This window comes from Lissotriton helveticus, chromosome 6 (genome assembly GCF_964261635.1).
Source record: "Lissotriton helveticus chromosome 6, aLisHel1.1, whole genome shotgun sequence".
Taxonomy (NCBI): Eukaryota; Metazoa; Chordata; class Amphibia; order Caudata; family Salamandridae; genus Lissotriton; species Lissotriton helveticus.
This window is the reverse complement of record NC_136067.1, coordinates 1,367,928,370-1,367,941,684: the sequence shown is the minus strand read 5'-3', so window position 1 is coordinate 1,367,941,684 and position 13,315 is coordinate 1,367,928,370. Positions and strand designations below refer to the sequence as shown.

The 13,315-nt window shown below is 41.1% G+C and overlaps 1 protein-coding gene across 2 annotated transcripts in view; it reads left to right on the top strand.

Moving 5' to 3' along the window:
* The first annotated feature begins 2,170 nt into the window (after positions 1-2,170).
* Positions 2,171-13,315, top strand: part of LOC144763482 (D-aspartate oxidase-like) — a 247,442-nt gene continuing 236,297 nt past the window's right edge. The window contains exon 1 of one of the 2 annotated variants that reach the window (XM_078649117.1): positions 2,171-2,303. The gene's annotated coding sequence lies outside the window, so the exon portion shown is untranslated. The remainder of the gene's footprint in view (positions 2,304-13,315) is intronic. The other variant, XM_078649114.1, reaches the window with a different exon arrangement.

Sequence of the window (13,315 nt, the reverse complement as noted above, 5' to 3'; positions counted from 1 at the left end):
TGTGCATTCGCTCGCAAAGTGCCCTGCTTTGCCACTATACAAACAGATATTTTCCTTATGACATCATTCTTTCTCTTCAAAAGATAACGGACCTTATATCCCACCTATCTGCATTGGTTCAGTACCGTTCTGTTGTCATCTCTTTCTTTTCAGATTTTATTATGATCGCTCTGGTCTCTCCACAAGGTTTTTTCACTTTTGAGCTCTCCTAATCTATGATCATGTTTTACTACTAAGTCTATAAATTCAGAGTAATCAGTGGGAAGATCTACAATATGGACTAATGAATCTTTAACACCCCCTCCCCCCCCAAGGCCTCTGTAAAATAAGGAAGTATGTTTTTCTTCAGGCCAGTGTGGTTCAGGTAAGAGATGATTGAAGGTGGTTATATAAGTAAGATCTTTGGATCCTTGAAGCAAATGTAGAAGTTCATTGTCACTTGACTGGATAAAAACGTAACGTGCAAACAGTTATGACATGGCCCCTTTAAGAGCATTGATATTATGTAAAAGAGTGTCATTAGTTTCAATGAGGGGTATGGACCAGTCTGCTGCTACACCACCCAAGTATGAAATCACAAAAGCTGTTTTTGCGGTATCCGTATTAAAGATTTGGGGGTCACAAAGAAAGTGCAGTTGACATTGACTCATAAATGAGGCAAAACGAGAACTGTCCCCTGTAAAACGCTCAGGATTGGCTAGTGGAACTGGGTTAGGAGTGACAACTGTTACTTGTATATTTTGATCAGGACGCCAAGAACCTCAGTCTTTATCAGAAGCTTAAGTATTCCCTATTTAGTACTTCAAGCCAAGGTCCATACCAACACCACAAGAGGAGCCTTCAAGGTTATCGAAGACGTTGTATGTGAGCCAGTCTTGTTTTTCTCTCTCTCACTTCCCATTTTGATCAGGACGCTAGGGAGACAGTGAATGAGGGGCATAGGCGGTTGGACCAAATTTGGATGGAGCTAATACCGGACGAGATTTGGAGGGCTTTGTTTCTCTCCATTGAATGAAATCAGATTTAGTTTTATCTAGTTCCTCTCTCAGGGAATGATTTTCTTGTTTTTTCTAAATGTAAATTCCGAATAATCTCGGTTAAATGCTTGGCATTTTCAGAGAGATACATGTTGAATGGTCGTCAAAGAGAGCAAGGGAAGAGTGTGTGTGGCTTAGCCTTCTGTCACGACAAGCCACTCACCTGTCTTCGCGATTGCTCTCAATTGAAGACGTATAGTTCCCAAATCTCCTGGAAATTGACAGAAGGACAGTCATTTACAATAACACACTGCCTTTTCTGGAAGTGCCCAGGGGGGAAAGGGGAAATGGGAAGTGAGAGAGAGAAAAACAAGACTGGCTCAGATACCACGTATTCGATAACCTTGAAGGCTCCTCTTGTGGTGTTGGGATGGACCTTGGCTTGAAGTACTAAATAGGGACTACTTGAGCTTCTGATAAAGACTGAGGTTCTTGGCGTGCTAATTGTGAAAAGAGATAATGGGAAGTGCAAATCAAGATTAAATATACCTGTTACTGTATACCTATATTCTGGATTTTCACTACAGGCATATATTCATGACCTTTTAACAAATAACCATACCTAATTAAACGCAGAATAATCACATGGAGAATAATCTTTGTGTGTTACACTGGATATTCACTTTCTTCTTATTAGAGATTCTTACCCTAAAACACAATAACATAAATAATGAGCAATCGATATTAATAGCTTCTCTTAGTTCACAGTTCTTTTGTTTGCCTTTCACAAGTACCTGTGCTTTTTTAAAAGGCCGCCTTGCTTGTCTCTGTAACACACATTAAATAAATAAAGATTTCAAAATAAAATAAACCAAACAATCAGACAATTATAATGAGTCTACAATTTCTGAGCTTTCTTCTGTGCCATACAAAGCTCTAATTATGATAGTTTTATGTACCCAGTTTTAAGGTCATTACGGTTGAAAAGCACTGCAACTTTCTTGAAATAAACCAAAACTGTATTGTTCCAACATACGTCTTGTTTTCACCAGAAGATGGTGCCAAGTTCACATCCTTTATTTTAAAACTGAATTGTTCAACTCACCGTTTGTTCGTGCAAGATTCAGTTTACCTTTTTTCTGAGAATTCTATTTCTTTTGAACAATTTCCATCTGTGCTTCTTTTCTAGGAATCACTGTACCGAAGCCTTGACAGCCGGAAGGAGGAACTCACAGGAGCTGTGGAGGAGTTGAGAGACAAAGATCTGACCAACAAAGAAAAGAACTGGAACCAGGAAAAAGACTGCTGCCAGCCACGGGAAGACAGGTAAGGGCTGAAGAGCAACGAGGCTAAGCAGCGGGTAAATGTTAGAACGGTTTAAATAGTCTCACCACACACTTAAGAATTAACATACTTGTGTCCTCATGTTTGAGAGTCAACACGTGCAAAAGGCTGCCAGCAAGCAGGTTCATTGTCATACTCATGTATGTAAAAGTTTTAGAGATAACAAAATATGCAGGAAGATTACCAATGAGTTTTTGCATGCTAAGATTATGTTTGCTCTGTTCTAGGTGCATGTCTCTCTGATTATTCAATCGTTTGCATATTATTTAGTACAACAAATAAAATAAGCTGACAAACAAAATAAGCTTTCATTATCTTTGTACAGTGTTAATGCAATGCTTTCTGCTATTACATTCAAAATTCTATGATGCTCATAACTGTTGATGCCATGACACCAATACTGAGAAAGGCGAGCATGAGGGCTTTAATCATACTCATAACACTAACAACCTTTCCACATTACTTGCCAGTTTTAATCAAACAACCATTCAATTGATTTCTTTTCATGATTTTTCTCCAAAAAATAAGGAAAGTTGGGATTTCTACCTTATGAAGTCTTTTTTTCAACTCATGGTGACTGCTATACATTCCAGTTGTCACCATGAGTCTTCAAATCTTACAACGACATTCATTTCTCCACTTATCTTCACTTTGGTTTTTTTCCCAAAGAAATGCAAAGCAATGTTCAAAAATGATAAAAAAAGATTGTTAAAAAAGGCAACTACATTATCCTTAATCCACACCATGAATGTTGCATCCGATTTTACCAATCCAGTCACCAAGTGTTCTCTCATTGAAAAAAAAGGAAAAATTGGCTACTACATAATCCATCATGAAACGGTTTTTAGATCAAAATTTAAGTACTCCATGTTTTTAAAATCTAAAAACAAAAAATAACTTCAGGCTACTATATTAGCCTTAATCAAACAGACATCCAAATTTGAAATCCAAAGAAAAGATTTCTTCTTTGCACTAACTTTTTTTTAATCTTCCAAGCAAATGCATTAGCATGTCTCCTACAAAACAATGTCTTCTTTTCCATAACCTTCGAAGTCCTTACCCCATCCAAAAGATCCTGTGAGACAAGCAACTTCATTACCGTATTCCACTTCTGCATCTCCTAGTGCCTTCTTCAAAATGTGACTTTATTAAGTTCTGTAAAAAAAACTGTAGTCTCTGGATACAAGTATCTGCTTCATTTGCAAAGCCAGCATGCAACAAATCCGAAAATATATTGAATACCTTTTATAAGCAACAACACTTCCACAAACAAAACACATTCTTTTTGAAAATGTAATTAATGAAACCATCCACGTGGAGGAAACCAAACCTGCATTGGGATATAAAATGGGTTATCTTAACTTAACATGTTAAGCTAAGCACAATTAAACAACTACACCACCCTAGCAACTGCCTTTACACTAGAGGTAGCCACCTTTTATCTTAAAAAAATAATTAAAACAGACTTACCTGACTGTGAAACCTCCATTCTCCATGCTTGAAAGCGAAGCTCTTCTGAATGCCGAAAGACACGCACAACCGCCTACGTCAACAAAAGCTGCAAAAATAGAAAAAGGACTTTCATCAGTATTGAAAATAATGGAAGAGTGTGAGAACAAGTTCAATTTAAATGCTAAAATACATAATTTAATGTGTTATATTGCAAAATATTTTACAAAATATCAAATTTAAAAATTTGCAAATAAGCTGAAGAAAAATGTACTTGAAATAATAAGAATTAACTTTGATTTATGTATATTTTTTTAAAGAAAAATCTTATCTATGCTTTGAATGTGATTTGACTATGTTTTTTATAAAAATGTTAAATAAATCTGCAGAATTATTTGTGAGATTACCAAAGTTAAGTATACTTTAAATAATATTTAATTAAATACATATTTTAAATTATTTGCATTTGGTTTTAAATAAAATTATGATTAATGTTATTACCTGAGTAATACACATTTCCCCAGCCATAACCCCTATATACCTTACATTCCATCCCTAAAGGTACTCCTATATTACTTTTTTAAATTATGTATTTTTATTTTTATACATTTTTTCTAATAAAATTAATTTCACTATTTCAAATAAAAATGAATACTCAGGGTTAAAAAATGTATTTCGGAGTATTTAAAACACGTCCCCACCCATTCCCCTATATCCTCTACATCCCGTCCCTAAAGGTAAGTAAATATGAAATACTATTCATTTTAATAAATATTTTGATTAGTATACAATTTATCCCTTAACCCGTTCGACGGGGCTAATTCCCCTCCTGTGCTGGGCGTTCCATGGGAGTGGGCGGAGTCATGACGAGCTCAGCTCGTCATGAGCACAGCTCCACTGTGCAGCATGACGAGCTGAGCTCGTCACGAGCACCGCGCGCGGCCCCCCTCCCCCCGCACCATGGGGGAATTAGCCCCGCGTGGAAGGGGTTAAAACGAATTTCATGTATTACATGAATAAGTAATACTTTTGTATAAATAATACCAGAGTATTAGAACACTCCCCCACCTTTAACCCCTAAATCCCCTACATGTCTTCCCTAAAGGTAAGTAATAAAGAAATACTATTCATTTTAGTAAATATTGTAATTGTCATACAATTTCTCTAAATAATAATAATTAAATAATAAAAAAAATGAAAAAACTGAGAGTACAACAATCATGGTTCAAGCAAGTCATTGTTAAGACTTGATAGTTGTTAATGCAGTAGTGGTTATCAGTGTGTGGTTCAGGTCAGGTCGTTGTTCTGACTTCGTGGGACAGGTCCTTCGTTGTTAAAAGTTTGTGGTAAAGGTCGTTTCCCCTCCGCAAGGAAACATGCTATACCCAGCTGATGAGCCCATAACAGGGGGGAAAACGGTCATGAGATGCTTTTGTTCCGGTTCAAGAAGGATCATGGCAATTTGGGCGGGACTGTTTCCATTGGAGCAGGGTCAAGACTGTTTCCATACAGCTGGGTCAAAACTGAATTGGCATGGTGTGCTAAATAATGATGGACTGGGATGCGGCCTGAGTAATTACAAGTGGCTGAGATTAGTTCAAGCATTCCGTCCATCACTTTTTGTATACTTAAGTATGACTCCAAAAGGCAGGCACTCCTTTGGTGATGCAGTTGGGAACCCCCCCTCCCCCTCCTTTAATCCAACAGCAGCCCGCCTTCTTCCAAGCAGTCCTCAGCTCTCTTTGCAGGGTCTTGTTTTAGGTTTGTCCCTAACCTGAAATGGAGACTGGCAATCAAAGATTCCCGCATTGGCACGTAGATATCTTCTCCCCACGCTGCTATGTGGGGCCACTGGCCAGTGAGAATCCTTTGCACCAAGATCAGAGCAAGCGACCAGTATTTATTCTTGCCTTGAACAATCATTTCTATGTTATGTTCATATTTCAAGAGATTCCTCCAATTAAACCCTGCATGCGCCTTGCATGATCAATTTATGACCACTGCATGCTATGGGCATTGTGCACAAGGATTCTATCTAGACTGGTTCCAATTAGTTGTTCAACTTTTCAAGACCTCAGACAGGTACAGTCACATCCTTTGTCACCCACACCTAGCCGGTAGAGGGGGTGTGGCTGTGACTGCCCTATGAGGGACAGGGGGATGAACTAGAATGCAGAGGAAAACACATCTCTTCCTTCTAGCTGCTATAACCTGACTGCAGTGACATTCATGTGGTAAGAGGCAGGGATCTTTCACTGCTTACTACCAGAAGAAAAAAATATTCCTTTCCTGCCCACTACCCAGCTACAGGGCTTCTGGGAAAGGTACAAAGAGACCTGGACAGCCTTACATAAGCCTTCCATTGTGTGTAACCATCCACTTAAAGGAGCTCCAAAATGCATTCCATTGCCCATTAAGTAAAAACACACACTGCACGCTCATCCTCCTTGTCGCAAGCACAGTGCTCATACAGTATGTATTCAGCCATATCCTAAATGGATGGAGTTAAGGTTCGTGTTAAGGGAGATTCGGCACACCTTTTAGCAGAATCATGTAGACATCTCATCTTGGAAGGTGACTGCCAAAAAACTTCTGGTTCCTTCTATTAAAGTTAATGCTGCCATCAGTGCCAGTCACTCTTCTACTGGTGAGAGGACAGTAATCTTTCTCAAAGGAAGTCCCCCTCCTCCCCACCTCGGACTCACTGTCTCAATCAGTTTGAAATGGGAGGCCCTCTGTGAAGAAAAATTATTGTCGTTTAAGGAGGCAATATCAGGAACCTTGAAAGACATACCATGACTTTGGTACCAGTCTACCATTGGGTGGCGCATATGCTCTCCAGAGCCAAGCAGAGGAAATTTCCTACTCAATATTCTCAAAATGAGGATTCTATTTTGCAATGATTGACTTGTAAGATATGTGTTGATAGGCTAGTTTCTAGACCCTAAGTTTTAAAACAATTTAAGTGTTCAAGGCATAACACAAATCCGCGATTTGAAAGTAATTGGACCTTCTAAACATATTCCTTACTGAAATAAGGCAACCACACTACAAAACATTCCACAGTTTTGAAAAAGAGGATATACTGATTTGCAGATATCGAGAATCAAGGCTTGTTGAGGTAATATCTCAGCAGGAAAAGTGTGACCTCTCAAAAATAGAGGAGATGTCTTTAGGATCACAAAACAAATGTGTCATGAAACAGAGGCATTTGAGAGATCCTAAGATTTGTTTTTTCTTCATTGTGGTGGGATTCATTATCAGTGCACACAGGAAAGAAGCGAATCCTACTATATTTAAGGAGTGTTGTAACAAATCTACAACTCAATGAATCTTCAAGAAATATTTCATGCTCGTCTCAGACTTTGTGGTAGATAGTTTAAATCAAAATGACATGGGCAACACATATCTGGGTATGATTATTTGTTTCAATCTTTAGTAGTTTATTGGTGTATTTATAAGGTATGTCTGATATTCACTCTCCCTACCTAACTATCTTTTAAGAATAACTTTACAAACTATCAAAACATACGAATTTCAAGCGATGCAAATCATTAATGGCCAAAATTAACTTTAGAGCTTGGCCATTCAAAATGTATTTTCCCTCATATTTTGAAATTCTTATGTCCTTAATTGGGAAGTACCTACCATTGCATACTTCTGAACACTGAATAAGATAGTAAAGTGGTTCCCAAACTGTTTGGAATCACAACACTTTTTAGAATGACAAACGTTTGGTGGCCGACCTACATTTAATGGTCATAGGAATGGGTGATTATTTTCATGTAACTAAAGCATTATGTGGCAGCGCACTGTCATTTAAAGATAGCACATTTTTATTGTAATGGCAACTAACTTTGCACAGACATACAGTTTTACTGCTACACCTATATAGCACACAGCAAGATAGCATGTGGAAATGGTGTTTCTGTGAATATTTATCATTTGTGCATCACCAATTAAAGTTGCTTTATTAGTTTTGATCCTTTTCCATGCTAGAAAGCTTCAAGGGGCCGGGAGAGGACACGGACTAATCCTGTGTGTTGTGATGTTGGTGGCCTTGGTCGACTCTTCTTTTGCTAAGGTCCCCCCCTTCCCCTTCTTGCAGGGTGCACACGAGGTTGATATTCCATCGATTAGACAATGGAACCTTCTTCATTCATAATTCATTATTTTCAAATTGTGAAATGCTGGATGGTATGGCAGATGTGTATTTTCTTGTGTTCTTGTCTGGGGGGGGGGGACTGGGGAGAGGGATTGTTATACAGACATGTACTGACTCATAGTGCATTGTTACCTGCACCATCATGTTACACATTTGTAAAAATGAAATATCTGCCTGATGTTGTACTGGCTAAGCTACGTATATGTCAACTGCTCTTCTGATGTACATAATGGCTTTAACTCTCCAGCAGGAACTATACGACAACCTTATACATGTCTTGTTCGTGTTCCTTCGATGACCCAATAAAGTAAATTTAAAAAAAAATGTTTATGATCCTTTTAAAATCTCTGTTTCCAGCACACTTCAAAGCAAAGTACTTTTGTGCATTCAGTTAATTTACAGGTATTTACATTTTGTTTTGTTGTGCAAAAAAACGACATCATAAAACTGTCACATAATTCACTTACAAACCCCTCTCACTTTTCAGTCAGAGAAAGAAATGTAAACACCAATCCCATATTAAAAGAATAAGCAGCAACATGTCAAAAGATATACAGCCTGATTCATCAAGCTGATTTGCGCTCGCAAAGGGCCAGATTCTGAGAATCTGGCCCTTTGCAAGTGCGATTTTTGCATTTGGGATTCATCATCCCAAATGCAAAAATCTCTATTACCGAAATCGCATATTTGCGAGGAATTGGATTTAAGGAATCTCTAATAGAGATTCCTTAAATGCAATTCATCAACCAATTAGAAATTGCGAAATCGCAATATTTGGTCGCAATTTACCACCAAGTCTGACTTGGTGGTAAATTGCGAAAATAGTGTAAAAAGCACTTTAGTGCATTTTTTTCTTTTGCATGTTACACACACACATGTCCTTTGGACATGTGTGTGCGCAACACCTGTTCAAATGTGCATTTAAGGGGTGCTACAGGGTGTCCTTTGGACACCCCTGGCACCCTTTAAATCGCTATCTTATTTGAGAGTAGCAAATTGCTAATCGCAAATAAGGAATACTCCCCATTCATTCCTATGGGCCTTTGGCCCATAGGAATGAATGGGGAGTTATTCCTTATTTGCGATTAGCAATTTGCTACTCGCAAATAAGGAATGTGTAGGAATCGCTATTTATTTAGCAATTCCTACATGAATACCGTTTTGCGAGTCCTTAATAGCGATTCGCTATGAATCGCTATTAGGGGCTCGCAAAACGGGTGAATGATGAATCAGGCTGATAGGGCCTTATTTTGACTTTGGCGGTCCTGTAGCAGATCCACCAAAGCCAAAATAGACCGCCTGCCAGATTATGACTTTTAAACTCCCTGGTGGGCAGGTCTTTGGTTGTCCCACAGAGATGGCATTGGAATAGGCACTGCAATAGGAAGGTCAAAGGCAGTTCTTGCCCTGCAGGGACTGGAGTGCATGCATACAGGGGGGCACACCATGTGCCGGGAAACACCCAACACATCGGGGTCAAAACATCGCGGTGCGATACTTTGACATCGCATGATCGTTCACATCGCATGCTATTAGTACGCATGCTACGACGGCGCGAGGCCATTAACATCGCATGCAATTACAATGCATGCGATGTTAAGGTGCCATTAGAACGCTACAGAAACGGGCTTTTCCAACAGAAAATTCTCGGATTAAATTAAAATGCAGAGTGTCACGACAAACAAATGAAAACAGTTGTTTATTATGCAAACAGTTGTTTTTTATTTTATATATCTTACAAAAATGCAGGACAGCCTAGCTATGTTAAAATGGATGGATGGATGGGTGTATGGGTGTATGGGTGCATGGATGGGTGCTGGGGGATGGATGGATGGATGGGTGTATGGGTAAATGGGTGGATGGATGCATGGATAGTTGCTGGCGGATGGATGGATGGATGGGTGTATGGGTGTATGGGTGTATGGGTGGATGGATGCATGGATGGGTGCTGGCGGATGGATGGGTGGATGGATGGATGGGTGGATGGATGCATGGATGGATGCTGGCGGATGGATGGATGGATGCTGGGTGGGGGGTGGATGGATGCATGGATGGGTGCTGGGGGGTGGATGGATGGATGGGTGTATGGGTGTATGGGTGTATGGGTGGATGGATGCATGGATGGGTGCTGACGGATGGATGGATGGATGGATGGGTGTATGGGTGGATGGATGCATGTATGGGTGCTGGGTGGGGGGTGGATGGATGCATGGATGGGTGCTGGAGGATGGATGGATGGATGGGTGTATGGGTGTATGGGTGGATGGATGCATGGAGGGGTGCTGGGTGGGGGGTGGATGAATGAATGCTCAGCCTCGCAGATGGGGACGGGAGGAGGAGCAGGCATTTGGGGTGTGAGTGAGCGTGCATGGGCATACAACATGCATTGTGAAAATTACCCTTGACCCATGCAAAAATGAAGCCACATACAAAAGAACACGTTTGAACCTTTGACTTTGGTGCTGTCAAGCAGGGTTCGAGCCTCCTATCAACGACACTTTTTATGTATTCACAGAAAAAATGCAGGACAGCCTAGCTATGTTAAAATGGCAATATTAATGGTGGATGGATGCATGGTTGGGTGCTGGGGGATGGATGGATGGATGGGTGTATGGGTGTGGGTGGATGGATGCATGGATGGGTGCTGGCAGATGGATGGATGGATGGATGCATGCATGGATGGGTGCTGGGGATGGATGGATGCATGGATGGGTGCTGGGTGGGGGGTGGATGGATGCATGGATGGGTGCTGGGGGATGGATGGATGTATGGGTGCTGGCGGATGGATGGGTGGATGGGTGTATGGGTGGATGGATGCATGGATGTGTGCAGGCTGATGGATGGATGGAAGGATGGGTGTATGGGTGGATGGATGCATGGATGGGTGCTGGCGGATGGATGGATGGATGGATGCATGGATGGGTGCTGGGGGATGGGTGGATGCATGGATGGGTGCTGGGGGATGGATGGAAGGATGGGTGGATGGGTGGCTGGGTGGATGGATGCATGTATGGGTGCTGGTGGATGGATGGGTGGATGGATGCATGGATGGGTCCTGGCGGATGGATGGGTGGATGGATGCATTGATGGGTGCTGGCGGATGGATGGATGGGTGCTGGGTGGGGGGTGGATGGATGCATGGATAGGTGCTGGGGGATGGATGGATGGATGGGTGTATGGGTGGATAGGTGGATGGATGCATGGATGGGTGCTGGCGGATGGATGGATGGATGGGTGTATAGGTGGATGGATGCCTGTATGGGTGCTGGGTGGGGGGTGGATGGATGCATGGATGGGTGCTGGCGGATGGATGGGTGTATGGGTGTATGGGTGGATGGATGCATGGATGGGTGCTGGGTGGGGGGTGGATGAATGAATGCTCAGCCTCGCAGATGGGGACGGGGAGGGGGAGCAGGCATATGGGGTGTGAGTGAGCGTGCATTGACATACAACATGCATTGTGAAAATTACCCTTGACCCATGCAAAAATTAAGCCACATACAAAAGAACACGTTTGAACCTTTGACTTTGGTGCTGTCAAGCAAGGTTCGAGCCTCCTATCAACAACACATTTTATGTATTCACAGAAAAAATGCAGGACAGCCTAGCTATGTTAAAATGGCAATATTAATGGTGGATGGATGCATGGATGGGTGCTGGGGGATGGATGGATGGATGGATGTATGGGTGGATGGATGCATGTATGGGTGCTGGCGGATGGATGGGTGGATGGGTGGATGGATGCATGGATGGGTGCTGGTGGATGGATGGATGGGTGTATGGGTGGATGGGTGCTGGCGGATGAATGGGTGGATGGGTGTATAGGGGGATGGATGGATGCATGCATGGATGGGTGTTGGGTAGGGGGTGGATGGATGCATGGATGGGTGCTGGGGGATGGATGGATGAATGAATGCTCAGCCTCGCAGATGGGGACAGGGGAGGGGGAGCAGGCATATGGGGTGTGAGTGAGCGCGCATGGACATACAACATGCAATGTGAAAATTACCCTTGACCCATGCAAAAATTAAGCCACATACAAAAGAACACGTTTTAACCTTTTTATTTTCTTTACATTGCATTAAAACCAAATACTCGAACAAGTTTCGAGCTTTTTATTTTCTTTACATTGCATTATTACCAAATGCTTATTATTTTCTTTACATTGCATTAATACCAAATACTTCAAAAATTAATAGGTATTTAATAGCAAACAAAAATAATAACCAAAAACAATGACACAATCCATTAACAATTTAAGGATGGTACATATCCCCAAAAAATTTAAACAAGATAGGGTGTCCAATTTACAGATAGGATTATGGTACACAACAGCAAGTGCCAACTTTTTCACCCAAAGGAATTAAGTACATGTGCGATGGAAGATAGCTAGTCAGACGGCACAGACAAGGTGAAAAGTTTTAATAGTGCCAAAAGTCGGGCAGACATTTCCTTTGAACGGTGAGAAAAACGTGGATGTAGATTACCTGCTAAACACTGTGAGATGCGTTTCCTGGTAACTTTGCTCCTTTTGGAAAATCTCAAGAAAACTGTAGAAATTAGGGTGCGGTTTGCCAATACTTTTGTTTAAAGAGTTGTGCCAACCCTTTATGGCATTGTTTGGTTTTGCTCCTCCCTCTAAGCAGGTGGAATAGCAGTTCCACCAGTCCACAAGAAAACGTGGTTTCCTCCGGCAACCCGACCTACTTAGATGCCCAATCCATGTGTCTTCAAAATATTTTAATATTGGTGCCAATTTGTCTTCGTTTACCATAAAATATTCAGACTGTGTAATCGATGTGTAGTATTCGTCTACACTATTAGGAGGAACAAAGCAAAGTCCACATAGTTTTTTAAGCTCAAACTGTAGTTTACTATCAGACACATATTCCTCAATAAGGGATGTTTTTTTAATTTTACGCCAAATAGCCTGAGAAAAGTGGAAAAAACATCCTTGTATTTGGGTATCCATGTACAATTTCTTTATAGAATTTATCATGGGTAATTCGAAGTCCATGATTACTTTTCTCTGACTTTTGTTTGGGATTTTGTATTTTAGGACTGACAAAAACTCAGTATATGTTGAAGATTGTTTGTCTGGTAGTAAACTGTAGACTAACGGGACTACAATGTCGTTAACGCACCCGTGAATGGTGCAGATTTGGGTGAAAGGGGTGGGCGTGCTTTTAAAGGTCCCATCCATCATCCACACATCACTGTTCTCCAAGCGGTTGAGATTACGGGGGGTGCTAAATATTATAATGCGCTTTTGACAATTTTCATTGTCATACATAAGAAACGGTTCATTGGAAACGGTAACACAGAGTTCAACAGGAATTGTAATATCCCCAAAAGTTTGTGGTGCCACGCGTTTTGGGTC